The 13,254-nt window shown below is 39.8% G+C and overlaps 1 long non-coding RNA gene across 1 annotated transcript in view; it reads left to right on the forward strand.

Moving 5' to 3' along the window:
• LOC144307106 (uncharacterized) overlaps positions 1 to 11,181 on the forward strand; it is a 30,857-nt gene extending 19,676 nt beyond the window's left edge. The window contains exons 3-6 of the long non-coding RNA XR_013374069.1: positions 964 to 1,103; positions 2,662 to 2,840; positions 3,197 to 3,308; positions 3,737 to 11,181. This is a non-coding gene — a long non-coding RNA (uncharacterized LOC144307106). The remainder of the gene's footprint in view (positions 1 to 963; positions 1,104 to 2,661; positions 2,841 to 3,196; positions 3,309 to 3,736) is intronic.
• Positions 11,182 to 13,254: the final 2,073 nt, after the last annotated feature.

The raw sequence follows: 13,254 nt of genomic DNA on the forward strand, positions 1-13,254 counted from the left end.
TAGTTTGTTTTGGTAAGGAATAGCAATGACTTAAAAGTCATTAGGGATGTTTAGGATTTTAACTACTTGACACTGGCTGTGGTCTTCACCTTTGATGGCACCTTTTTAGCACTAAACAAGCAGCGTAGGCCTTCTCAAGTCAGTTCACTGCTAATGCGCAGTATCAAAAGGATTCCTTCAGCTTCTCGCTCTGGTTATGAAAAATGCAAAACTTTCTCTAAAGCATAGGCTAGACTTCATTTAGGAAAGCAGAAAACCAAACACTGAGGCTCACTCTACTCTTAACCTCTTTTGGATTTTCAACAATCACTTAAATAAGCTGCAGAAATATATCACTTTTCAAAAGACTAAGATAAATATCAGGTTGAAATTTCAGGACTCCCAAGCAATTGTCTGCTGGGTCAGTGTACACTAAAAATAATATTGTCAAAGCTCTCATAACCAGCCTTTATGAAATAACTCACTGCAAGTCCATATGATTCTACAGCTTGAGCTTTTATCTACTGTCCTATACTCATTCGCATAAACGCTTGCCATTTGGGTGGGTGGGGGGACTGTCAAACTAGCATTTTTTTCTGTTTTGATCATTAAATGAAAATTGTCCAGTGAATTCAAAGAAAATAGTGCCCTCAATAATTTCAGGTAGACCCAATTTTAATTAAATTCTTCATTCTATTTTCCAAACCTTTTCAACAATAGAGAACTATAAAAATTACACAAACTGATAAATTTTGTAGTATATAAGAAACTTTCATAAATAGGATGTGACCCTGCTTTTCATTTTCCTTTGAGTACCAAACAGGGTAGTTTCCCCAGTGTAAAGGAAGATAAAAATTTTCCTCTATCCTCTTAGATTCAGTTCCTGATGCCTGCAAATTAAATTCACAAGAGTTAGATTAACAGGAGAAAAGTCATATCTTTCTTTATTGATGTTAATATTTTTACATGCCTTTAACTTCACAGAAAAGAAGTGAAAACCCACAGAAGTGGTTAGACTTGGAAGTTTATATACCATTTTAATAAAGCGGCAATAAATTGTGGAGAAGTGACTAGACAAAAGGAAGCAGGCCTTTGGGGTTCCAGGAGCAGTAAATTGTGAAAAGGTAAATATATGGGGAGACTAATGAAAATTAAGAGTTATTTTAGTAACATTTGTTTGTGCAGATTCATTTCAGTGCTGACTTTTCCATCTTTGTGGCCATAAAACTCCCCTGGAGAGGGGATTTATGGCACTTCTCATTTCTCAGCTTCTGCTTTTAGTCAGGTAAGGGAAGCTCCAACAAGTCTTTTTTATATGACAGATTCTCAATTGCTTTCAGCTCAGAATAATCTGTATGCCAAAAGTGACATATTTTGGGGTGGTATATCCTGATAATCCCTGACTACTAATTCCCTCAGAGATATTTGTTAACCAAATCATTTCTCTAGGACTCAGGTTCTGTATACCAGTGAAGTAAAAAATCGGAGTAGACTGCTAGATTTCATTCATTCTCTGATATTCCACGGTACTTTTATTTCTGTATACTCATTGGGGGTTTCATTTGTAAAGACTGCATTCTGAAGTTATATACTATGTAACTTAGAGTCACTCTTATGAGGGGAAAAAAATGCAAATCTGACATCAAATAGGATGGAACACTTTCCCTAAACTTACTTGGTTATTCAAGAATATATTGGGCACATAATATTGATAAAGGCAGCGAGTAGATAAGAAAAACACATTCAGTTTGGGAGATGAGACTACTTCATATGTTATTTCATGGAAGTGATCTAGGAAGGGTAAATAGGACACTGCCTGAAAACAAATGAAAAGGTTAGAGAATTTCTCAGGATCCCGTATATTGACACTAGCTACCCTGATCTGCTGCTTTTTCCCACTGACTTCTGGGGAGAGTGGTAAGTCAAACTGAGTCACTTCTTTTCACACCCAAGACTATGTCCTATGATCAATTCCTACACAATACCTCGACAGTTTGACCTTGAACTACTTGATAATCCCAACGGACCCAAGAGAGTCCCCTGAAAGAATGTCTATAGTGACTCTCCAGTTTCTTATAGGCAAAATTATAGAAGATGGAATTGCAAGACTTAGCTTCATGAGAGATACGCTGCTCTTAAAAGCAGAGAAATGGGCATTTGCTGGATTACTTTGATTTCCTCAATCAGGAGCGATAAACTTGTAAATGAGGACCAGTGTGATTCTTCAACCAAAATTTCAACTGAATCAAGGATGCTCTTTCATGAGAGAGCAAGGAAACTTATTTTCAAAGTCCTGGCAACCCATCAGAGAGGGAAAATTAGCTGTAATGTCCTGTTATACAGGCATTCCCAGCTCTATTTATATTCCACAATGACAGAAAACGCATCTGTCCAGTGTTGGAAAGACACTAGAAAACTTAATTATCTGAATCCCCTCTCTGGTGGTTGAGGAAGAAGGGCGTATCCTCAAATTACTACTCCCTGAACTCCAACCAAGACCTGGTCAGAAGGCAGTAGGTCTGTTCAGGGAGCCAACAGGAAGCTCTCCCCGACTTGAGCCAGTTGGATAGTGATGAAGCTTGCTTCAGCTGGAAGTCATTTGTACTTTTCCTCAGACTAATCAGAATCAGTGGCTTATGAGAGCACACCAAAGGTGATCTTGCTTACTCTGATCTGCCGTAGGTGCGGAAGTCCAGCTGCTCAAATATTTAAGGGAAGTACCTGGAGTTGTCTGGTTTGCTTTGATGGAGAACAGAGTCAGAAAGAAAGAACTGCCCACAGAATGGAAAAATGAGAATTTGAGGTGTGGTACATTTACGAAAGGTCATCAGTGCTTTCCAAAATTCCACTAGGAAATATGGGTAAGGATGGGGGGGGGGAGAGCCTCTACCACATCTGAAAATTTCCTTTGGACTACCTAGTTAAACAGGTTTCACTGAAGTTGTGTCTACACAGCAAATAAATTCAGAGGAAGAGGGAAAAAAAAAAAAGCAGACTCATTCAAGCAACAGTTACTCCAAGTACAAGCAGTAATGCTGGATCATTGAAAGTCTAGAAATTACCAGATATTCAAAATAAGTCATTGACAAAACACATCTCTAAAAGGTGTTTTTTGGGGGGAGGGGAAATTGTTTTGCCAAATGTCTCTCAGGAAGGGGCTTTTTCCTTGAATGACTCTAAGTTGTCACTTGGTAACTTGCTATTTATACTTTTGCAGAAGTTGGAAGAAGTTTGCTAGCTAGGGATGACCCATCCCTGGAAATCCTATCTCTGGTGATTCTACGTAACAGCCCAACACCATGCAGATTTGCTCAGCCTTCTGGGAGAAGGTAATCTAAAGCTGTTTTGTTTTGTTTTGTTTTATCACAAACAGAATTAGTACTTTGGTCCATAAAATTTACCCATAAGATAAACATCTACATATGCTCATAGTGATCACCTCAGAGTAGAGAAGGACCAAGTGTCTGCTGGAACCATCACCAGGAAGGCAGCAGGATTGCCCAACAACAAAGATCACGGGCTTGGGAGGTAAAAGTGAAAACTCAGAATCATACACAGCATCCCCTTCCTAATCAAACGCTGCAGAATAGTAATCTTGAGCTTATACGAACTGTTGCAGATTTCCAAGAAATTCTATATTCTATCATGCTGACTTAATACAATGCTTTTGTTACTTTTTTATTTTATTTTATTATTTTATTTTATTTTATTTTATTTTATTTTATTTTATTTTATTTTATTTTATTTTTATTGTAAGGTATCAGCTTTTGCCAGGTATACGTGTTAGCTCAAATACACCTGCCACTGATGAATTTGAGGAAGAAGAGACACAGCTACTCCCTAAACGTGAGGAGTTCTGTAACAGATATGCATGGAGGAAGACTGAAGTCAAAGAAGAGAGCCAGAAAAATCATCCAGAAGAATCGAAGCTTTGCCTTTGATGTCTTTAAGGCAAACTGATCCAAATATTCCTCTGTGCTGCTCGCTGGAAAAAAAAAAAAAAATCAGTGCAAAGCAGTCTTTGTGAGGCTTTTGAGCATCTTCAGTCAGGCCAGGACCAGACCCCCTCTGACCAGGCCTGTGCCTTCCTGGGTCTGTCCATGCAGCCAAGTTCCAGGCTGTGTCCTGGCAGAGAAGCCGGACCCTCACCCAGCACAGCTTAAACCATGTAAGATCCCCCCAGGAATTAGCAAGAAGGGATCACCTGAGCCAAACAGCCAGGAAGAAGGTGCAGGAGGAGAAGAAGAGGAGCAGGGTGGAGGAGGAAGAGAAAAGAAGGAAGAGGAAGCAGGTGGGGGGGCTGTGGGAGAAGAGGAAAGGAGAGAAGGAAGAGGAAGGAAAAGAAAACTCATGGAGGAGGAGGACAAAGAAGAGAGGGCAAGATGATAAAGGTGGAGGAAGAAGAAGAAAGGCTGGACTGGCAGAGACGGAAAAGGGAGAGGACAGATGCCAGAATTTAAAGAAATAAAACAGAGGTGCCTGGGTGGCTCAGTGGGGTAAGTGTCTAACTCTTGACCTCAGCTCAGGTCATGATCTCAGGGTCGGGGGGTGGAGCCCCCTCTCCGGCTCTGCACTCGGCAGGGAGTCTGCTGGAGACTCTCTCTCTGCCCCCCCCCCCCCGTCTCTTTCTTTCTCCCTCCACCCCTGCCCCCACCTTCTCAAATAAATAAATCTTCAAAAAGAGAGTTGGACTAGCAGGGAGGGAAGAAGAAGACAGACTGCAGAACTAAAAACAAAACCAAAATTCTGGCTGAAACCCTGCTTTGTCTTCATAGGCTTGTTTGCTTCAACCTCAGTGCAGGAAAAAAATACAAAGAAAACAATATTCCTTCAAGAAAAATAAAAGTAGAAACTGCCTTCTGATAAGTGAGCAAATTTACCTTCAGGACGGCTAATTCCATCACTTTCTATGGGAGGGTAGCCACCTGGTGCGCAGGGGACACAGATGACATGGGGGAGGGTACAAAAACCTAAGGACCCCAGATGGGGCCTGAATGCAGAAGTCTCAGCAAGAATCCTGTTCGCTTTTATCAGGCAAGTTGACTGATACTTTGCAGAGAAATCCCCTCCTTCCCACATAACATACAAATATCCAGATTGCTTGCCCCTGGATCTTAAGAACATTTTTTTGCGATTATGGAGGTGTTTTGGTTACTGTTGAGCAAATATTAAATACTGTTACTTTGTAGTCATAGATTTGCATTTATGAGGCCATGACATTAGGGTTATACTGGGGACAACTCTAGTAACGTTTTCTTGACTATAACACAAGGAGTGTTCATTTTGGCTTCATTTTAGCAGAGACGGTCTTCACCGTAGAGCAATTCACCTGCTGATGATCAGTTTCCCAGGGACCTTCATTTACCGGGAAAATCTTTGAGGCTGGTCTTATGGTGTGTCCTGCTCTTATTGGTCTACTCAGTTGTGGGTACATAAAAGTTTAAAATGTCATGAAAATATATGTGAGGTTTGTATTTTTGGTTTTTTGGTCTTAGGCTTTCTAATAACAGTATCAAAAACCTCATTATCCTGTTGTTTTGGGGAACACAGACAAACCCTTTGATGGGAAGCACAGAGCTTACACACAAGTTAGTTCAGTGGGTTGTTTTGTTTTGTTTAACAAATCGGAACATGTTGGGCAAAATTAGGCTCAAACGTATGTGGTTGAATTTTCAATGTTAATATATTGATTTCGCTCGTCTATGTCACTAAAAATACAATAAAAAGCAATCAGCTGATAGTTTGACAGCATAGACCACCTGCTCCATTCTACTCTACTCTCTGAAAAACCAACTATTTTGTTGAATGCTTTTTTTTTTTTTTTTTTTTTAATTAGCTGTGCAGACTTTGCTAGACATGGGCTTGGATTGGCATGCGGCACAAGCAAAACCAGCAGTCTGGTGTAAATGCTCTTGTGCAATAATACATATTTGTGTGTGTTTATGTATAAATGCCTGTTTATGTATACATGAAATGTATAAAACATTGAGGCACAAACTAATCCTTGGCCCCTACGATTTAGAGCAATTTGCCAACTGAAAACTTTCCAATTGCTTGATTTCAGTTGTCTATTCCTTGTAAGCCAAAACTTACTCTTACTCTCTGCAGGGGATCATAATTCATGATCTGTGATTTGTGTCTCAAGAATTTCTTGGGCACTTCAAAGAAATAATTTGGTTTGACCCCAATACCATTAAAGGCTTAGAAATGAAAATGCAGTTGAATTTATTAATGTTCAATGAATGAAATGCTGGAGAGCAACTTAGTTCTCTAGGGCAGGAATTCTCTTTCCACGCATGGAGAAATGAGAATCCGCTCTACCGGTCTCCTATTTGAACAGATTCTTTTCCTTGGGTAAAGGGACCACAAGCTGGCTTTTTTAATTAGCCACATCTCACTGTGGGGTAACAGCCGTCAGTAGGATTTGGTATGCGAGTGCGTACTGTGCCAGGAAAGCCCACTCTTAATAGTGCAGAAGCTAAGACTGTTCTCAAAGGAAAGTGTAAATTCCTAACTTCTACAGCCATGTACTTTCCCTCTTCCAAGGACCTACCATTGAAAGGTGGAGAGATTAGACAGATAAATATAGAGATGTGGTATTTAGAGATACGGGCATATAGAGATGTGAACACCTATATCAACAATGGATTTATATACCAAAGATATATAAATATGTATCCCCACTCCTCTAGTATGTCCTGTCTTGAGTATTCCTTAAGGATTCCCCAAGATTTTGTCCAGGTTCTTTTCTCTTCTTATTCTACACACTCTCCCTGGGCATTCTCATCACTTCCACAACGGCTTCAACCACTACCTATAGCCTAGTGGATCCTCAAATCTCTAAGTCTTGTTTATATGTCTATAAATGGCCTCATTATGGTCTTCCCCCCAGCAATGCCATCATCATCACTCCTCACCACCCACTCAAGAATATCTTAGGTACTTCAAGGGAATAGTTTTGTCTGATATTGATGCTATTAAGGATGTAATAATGAAATGTTATCAAATATCCTATCATTAATGCTATCAGCATTAGAAACCTCAGGACCATCCTAGGTCCTTCCTTACTTACCCCTTATATCAAAGGTGTTTCAAAGTCTTGTTGATTTAAGTCTACCTCCATTGTCTCTCAAATCTGGCTTCTCTTCTCTTCTCTTCTCTTCTCTTCTCTTCTCTTCTCTTCTCTTCTTTCTCTTCTCTTTTCCCTTCTCCTCTCCTCTCCTCTCCTCTCCTCTCCTCTCCTCTTCTCTTCTCTTCTCTTCTCTTCTCTTCTCTTCTCTTCTCTTCTCTTCTCTTCTCTTCTCTTCTTCTCTTCTCTTCTTTCTCCTCTCCTCTCCTCTCCACTCTTCTCCCTTTCCTTTCCTTTCCTTTCCTTTCCTTTCCTTTCCTTTCCTTTCCTTTCCTTTCTTCTTTCCTTTCCTTTCTTTTCTTTTCTTTTTTGGAGAGAGAGAGAAGGGAGCAGCAGAGGGAGAGGGAAAAGGGAATCTTTAGCAGGCTCCACACTCAGCAGAGCCAATGTGGGGCTCCATCTCACAACCCTGAGATCGTGACCTGAGCTGAAATCAAGAGTTGGACACTTAACCAACTGAGCCACCCAGAAGCCCCTGGCTTCTCTTTTCATTCCAATTCCTACTCTCAGAATTAAACCTTCATCTCCTACACAGAGTTACTTGGGGACCAGGGAGCCAGGATATTGTATGTGATGCTGATGCATTGGAGTCAAGGTTTAAATTCTAACTTGGCTGCTTATTAACTGGGTAAACTTGATGGGGATACTTCATCTATACATACCTACACCTTCTTGTAGGGTTATTTTGAATTTATTAGTTTAAAGTTCCTAATGCTCTTATGGTTTTGACTCATATACACATTGAGCCTTTAATAAATGATTAGTCCTTATTAAAAGGTCACCCTCCCCTGGGTATCCACTAAATACCAAGAGTATCTCCTCCGCTGTAAGAATTCAGTGTGTTTCCAGACATTGCCAAATATCTCCTGAGTGTGCAAAAGTCACCCCTGGATAAGAACCACTGTCTGGAAGGACAAAGTCTAAATTGTTTGCTTGACTTATGAGACCCTTCACAAGCTGAAACAAGGTTAGCTCTCCTCCTTTGCTTCCTGCCATTCCATCCCATGCTCCTTATTCCCTAAGTCACATCCCACCCATTCTCACAAAGCCAGGTCCTTACTCAAAGCTTTGCCCTCCTCTGAACATGGTGTCCCTCTGCTATCATGCCCTCCTCCAATCACCCCATCTAGGACATTATTCCTTTTCATACTACATCCAGCTCAAATGTCCCCTCTTCCCAGGGCCTCCTGATCAGAGATACTTTCCCATGACACCTACTGTTTTTATTTTATACTTTCTTATCTTGTTCTATACATGGTGTGTTTGTTCGTTCATCTGCCTTTTCACTTACCTTTCATGTACAATTCATTTCTAGAAAACATAAAGCATCATTTATTCATCTCTGTCCCTCCGTAGTTGATAATATGGGCTCTAACCCATCATAGGTATTTAAGAAGTATTTTAAAACAAACTGGACTGTCATATGTCCTCCTCTTTACTGAGTCCCCTCTAAGTGGTAAGTAGTTTATTCCACAAAATACCTTAAGTTTTTCTTTACTCTCTGAAATAGTCTCATCTTAATTGTCATTTGGTCAGAGCCCTCTGTGATAGCTAAACTAACAACTTAATCCACTCTCGGGCAGTAAGTGTTGATGACACGGGATATTCCCCATCCTGGAACCTCGCTGCCAGGGTGGTGACTGTGGTCAAATACACAAGCTCCACAGGCAGCTTCCCCAGATTCAAATCTATCTTGATTTTGTGTTTCTTTTTAATTGGTAAAATGAGGGTGTTGATGGCCTTAACTTCAAAGTGTGATTTTGAAATTAAATGAGGTAATGAATCTAAAGTATGTGCAAGTCTTGCATTAAAATTGGCTATGATTGTTAGATTTATACATCTCTGGAAGACCCTATTGAAATAGCACCTTTATTACCATGCTAAGATGCTTTGGGAAGTTTGGTGACAGGCAGGGTTTTTAGGATGTGTTAAATCATGCCATATAAGCAATCTCACATTTTAGTCTCTGGGGCAGTCACATCTACCATAGCACAAGTGCCAAAAAAACAAAAAAAAACAAAAAACGTTGCCTTGTTCCTTCCACATCCCCTCCAGGTATAGATACAGACAGGAAGTGTTTACGCCTCTCTAAATGCTGACTCACCCTCACATTTTACACATCTGTATACACATATAAAGAAAATACATGTGCACCCACATATGTGTAGATAGTTGTTTTTAAGAGCTAACCCTACTTAAACGTGCTTATACACACTTTTCCCTTCACCTAAATGTCAGGAAGAAATTGGCCTCTGGCAGTAGTTGTTGGGCACATTCAAGGACCAGGCATCTCGGGATCCCTGGGTGGCGCAGCGGTTTAGCACCTGCCTTTGGCCCAGAGCGCGATCCTGGAGACCCGGGATCGAATCCACGTCGGGCTCCCTGCATGGAGCCTGCTTCTCCCTCTGCCTGTGTCTCTGCCTCTGTGTGTGTGTGTGTGTGTGTGTGTGTGTGACTATCATAAATAAATAAAAATTTAAAAAATTAAAAAAAGAACCAGGCATCTCAGCATTCAGAGGTGTGCTCCCTATGGCTGTGGGTTTCCATACTGGCTCAGCTTTACAAGCAACTAGATAGAAGTTAACCTACAAACTCAGAGGGGAACCTGAAGGAAGGGCATATAGGGCATATGAATGTCAGACTGTGTGTGTCCTATGACTATTTCATCTGCTTCAAGGAGGAAAAATCCTATTAAAGGATATTTGGTGTGCAATTTATTCCAATTCACATCTTATTCTTAATCTACTGTGGATTCTCCCTCAAAGTATTGCCCCCCACGTCCTCTTTACTCTGTAAATATCCTTTATCTCATCCATCTTGGGAGTGCTTGGGTTTTTGCATAGACAACAAAAACGAATTTGGATGGGCTTCAGTCCATCTAGAACTTTCAGTGGTCTCAGTGGCCGCATTAGAAAATCATGTGGTCACTGATACCAATTACCATACAAGAAATTACATCATGTGACAGCTGTGGGAAGCAGAACTGTTCAAACAGCCTTGCTGGGTTGGGACTCTATAGACGTTGGGGGCCTGATTAGGTTTACAAATATCTGTATCACCATGTGCAAGTTATGTTTCTTCTCTGGATCAGCTTTGTCATTTTTCAAAAGGGAATAATAATATTTTCTGGAGGTTGTTTTAAAAACCAAATAAGATACCATATGTAAAGACTGCTGGTTTTCAAGTTTTACACATAAATGTCGGGCCGCTAACATTTTCAAGTTACGCTAATGTTAAAATGGTAAAGTTTAAATGTCAAAATTTTATATATTATTTTCATACTACAGAAGTTCTGAGAGTGTGACTTCATTTCTCAACCTCTAAGCATGTTTGTCATATGTACTGAGTGCCTGTTATGGAACAGATACAAGGTTAAGCTCTGGAATCAGAAAGAAGAAAGACACAAATTGCCTGGAGGGACTTGGAGTTGGTGGGGAAAAGACATCCGCAGTGATTACACTGAACTACAGTAGGAACTAGAACAGAGATAATGCAGAATGTGCAACAGAAACACAAAGAAAGGAGTATCAGGAATTAACTCAGCCTGAGTTAATAGCAGTACATGTGAATGTGTGTACTGGGAACTCCAGAAAGCCCAGTTTTATCCACTCGTATGCTGTCTTCATGAAGCTGAATGAGAATATGCACATGTTTAGTTGAGTGTCCTGATGCTAAGTGATCAGAAGCTACTAATAGCCAATTCTGATCACAGCGGGGTTCATCTAGCAGCTTTTTAAAAACATGTACCCCTTTAAAATCAAATTCGGTAAGTTTATCTAGACTTCAAAGGTTTCAGATTTTACATTTATTTACTGAACATTTACTATGTTCCAGGCATGGAACTGGATGTTTTTACTGCATTATCACATTTAAAAGCTAAATAAAGATGGAGGTAGCTTTAATTTAATCCCATTATAAGCTTCTGTTCTCCATCATGAGGCCATTTCTATATCCTGGCTCACAGCCCATACTCACACTACTTTGCTGGAATTCTGTTGAAGAAGAAATCTGTTCTAACCAAAATATTCTAAATAATTTAGCTGCCAGCCTGGGAATAAAAATAATATCTCTTTGGTAATGGACTTTTTTCAAAGTAACTGGCTTTGAATACCTACACAATCTCACTTTTCTTAGTAAACATTTTCAAGCTCTTCAAAGTCTTCTGTTAATTTGTTCAGCAAATTTGTAAATAACAGAAGAGGATTTGTTGGTGCATTGGTTTGCGAGAGCTGCCACAACAAAGTGTCACAGACTGGGTGGCCTAAACAGCAGAAATTTATTATCTCACAGCTCTAAAGGCTGGAAGTCAGAGATCAAAGCATCAGCCTGGGTTGGCTCTTTCCAAGGGCTGTGAGAGAGAATCTGTCCCATGCCTCTGTCTAGCTTTGGGTGGTTTGCTGGCAATCTTTAGTTTTCCTTGGCTTATATCATTACCCCAGTCCCTCCTTCAACTTCAGATGGCATTCAACCTGTATACATGTCTGTCTCCATATTTCCACTCTGTAATAAGAACATCTGCCATATTGGTTTACAACGCACCCTCATCACCTCATCTTAGTTGGATTACCTCTGTAACGAACCTATCTCCAGATGAGGTCACATTCTGAGCTACTGGGAATTAGGACCTCAGTAGATGAATTTTAGGGGGACGCAATTCAACACGTAAGAGTTTTTAAAAGATGGTGCTTTCTAAATATTGACCCTGGATAGGATCGTAAAAATAAAAGGCTCTGGTCATTTCAAGATAGAGGTGCATTAAAGAGCTAGAGGGTGCCTCATGGAAAGATCTGCAATATTACTGATCGCAAACTTCCTGAAGAAAATGTGAATCATTGCTAATAACGTCTTGAGCTTCAGTTTATTGATTTATTTAGGGTCAGTTATAATCATTCAATCAACTATTAGTAACAATAAGAGGTACTCAATACTAGGAAACAATATCCGCATCATTACAGCCAGTGTGTGTACGTGTGTGCATGTGCATTCAATGCATATGCATGTGCACATTTGTATGTGACAAAATAAACTTTCTAGCACTTGTTAACTTTTTAAAGAAAACATATTACATTCATATAAAGCTTTGCCAAATGGGTCAGCCGGTATTTATTTTTTCACTAACACCTTTCTTGTATGAAAGGAGGTCTTTTGAAATGTAACATGTGCCAAAAATCAGATTTAACTAATATTTAAAATTGATTTCATTGTAATTTCACATTTATTGCCTTATTTTATGCTAGAACTATGAGGACCATAGTTTGAAGTCTCTAGTCAAATGGGGGAAAAGAAGGCCCAAAGAAAATAAATAACATATCTACCGTCACACAAAATCTATTAGGGGAGAAAATAGGACGAGAAGCCAGGTTTCCTGCCATTTAAAGCAAACAAAATATAACCATAAACTTCCTGTGAGATACAAATGAACACGAGCACATGTTCCATCACGTTATGAAATTGCACAACCCTTCACACTAAAATTGTTGAATTATCCAGTTGGTTTCATCTTTACTTCTTCCTTACTCTGATCTGCATCATTAGGAGTTAGAAGCAGCCTAACCAGAAGTCATGCTGAAGATTTAGACAAAAAGAATTTCTCCCACAGCAGCACTGGGGAGTTAGTGAGAGTCAGTGGATTTTGCTCTTTTATGTAGTAAAAAGTCTTTCTTATTACATGAAGCTAATTTCCAGGATATGATAACCCATCACAGGTCAGGTTGTAAATGTCCAAGGCCAAAGTCAGTGGTTTTAACCACCCAAGAAGAAGAAACTCTGAATCGTGTTGCCTAGAAATCTTATGGCATTTGTGAAATGGAATTCACATATAATAAAAAATGATCTATGCCTTTATTGGCCATAAGTGACATGAGTGCATTTCATTCACAGTCACACAGTCTCAATTTATATTGAGTTCTCTGCAGAGTTTACAATGACATCTTCTGCACCCAATTTTAACCTGTCCTCTGTGCTCTCATTCACCTCCTGGACATTGCACCCACTAAACCATCCTGCCATTTTGTTCACATGTTCTATCAAAAGCAAAATCCACAATCTTCCATCAAAGCCAACTTCAACTCATAAGTGCATTTCTGACAGATTTTTTGCCCATTTCTTGACATACCCTGGCTCAGAAAGGCAGTCAGTTTGGAAAC

This window comes from Canis aureus, chromosome 38 (genome assembly GCF_053574225.1).
Source record: "Canis aureus isolate CA01 chromosome 38, VMU_Caureus_v.1.0, whole genome shotgun sequence".
Classification (NCBI taxonomy): Eukaryota; Metazoa; Chordata; class Mammalia; order Carnivora; family Canidae; genus Canis; species Canis aureus.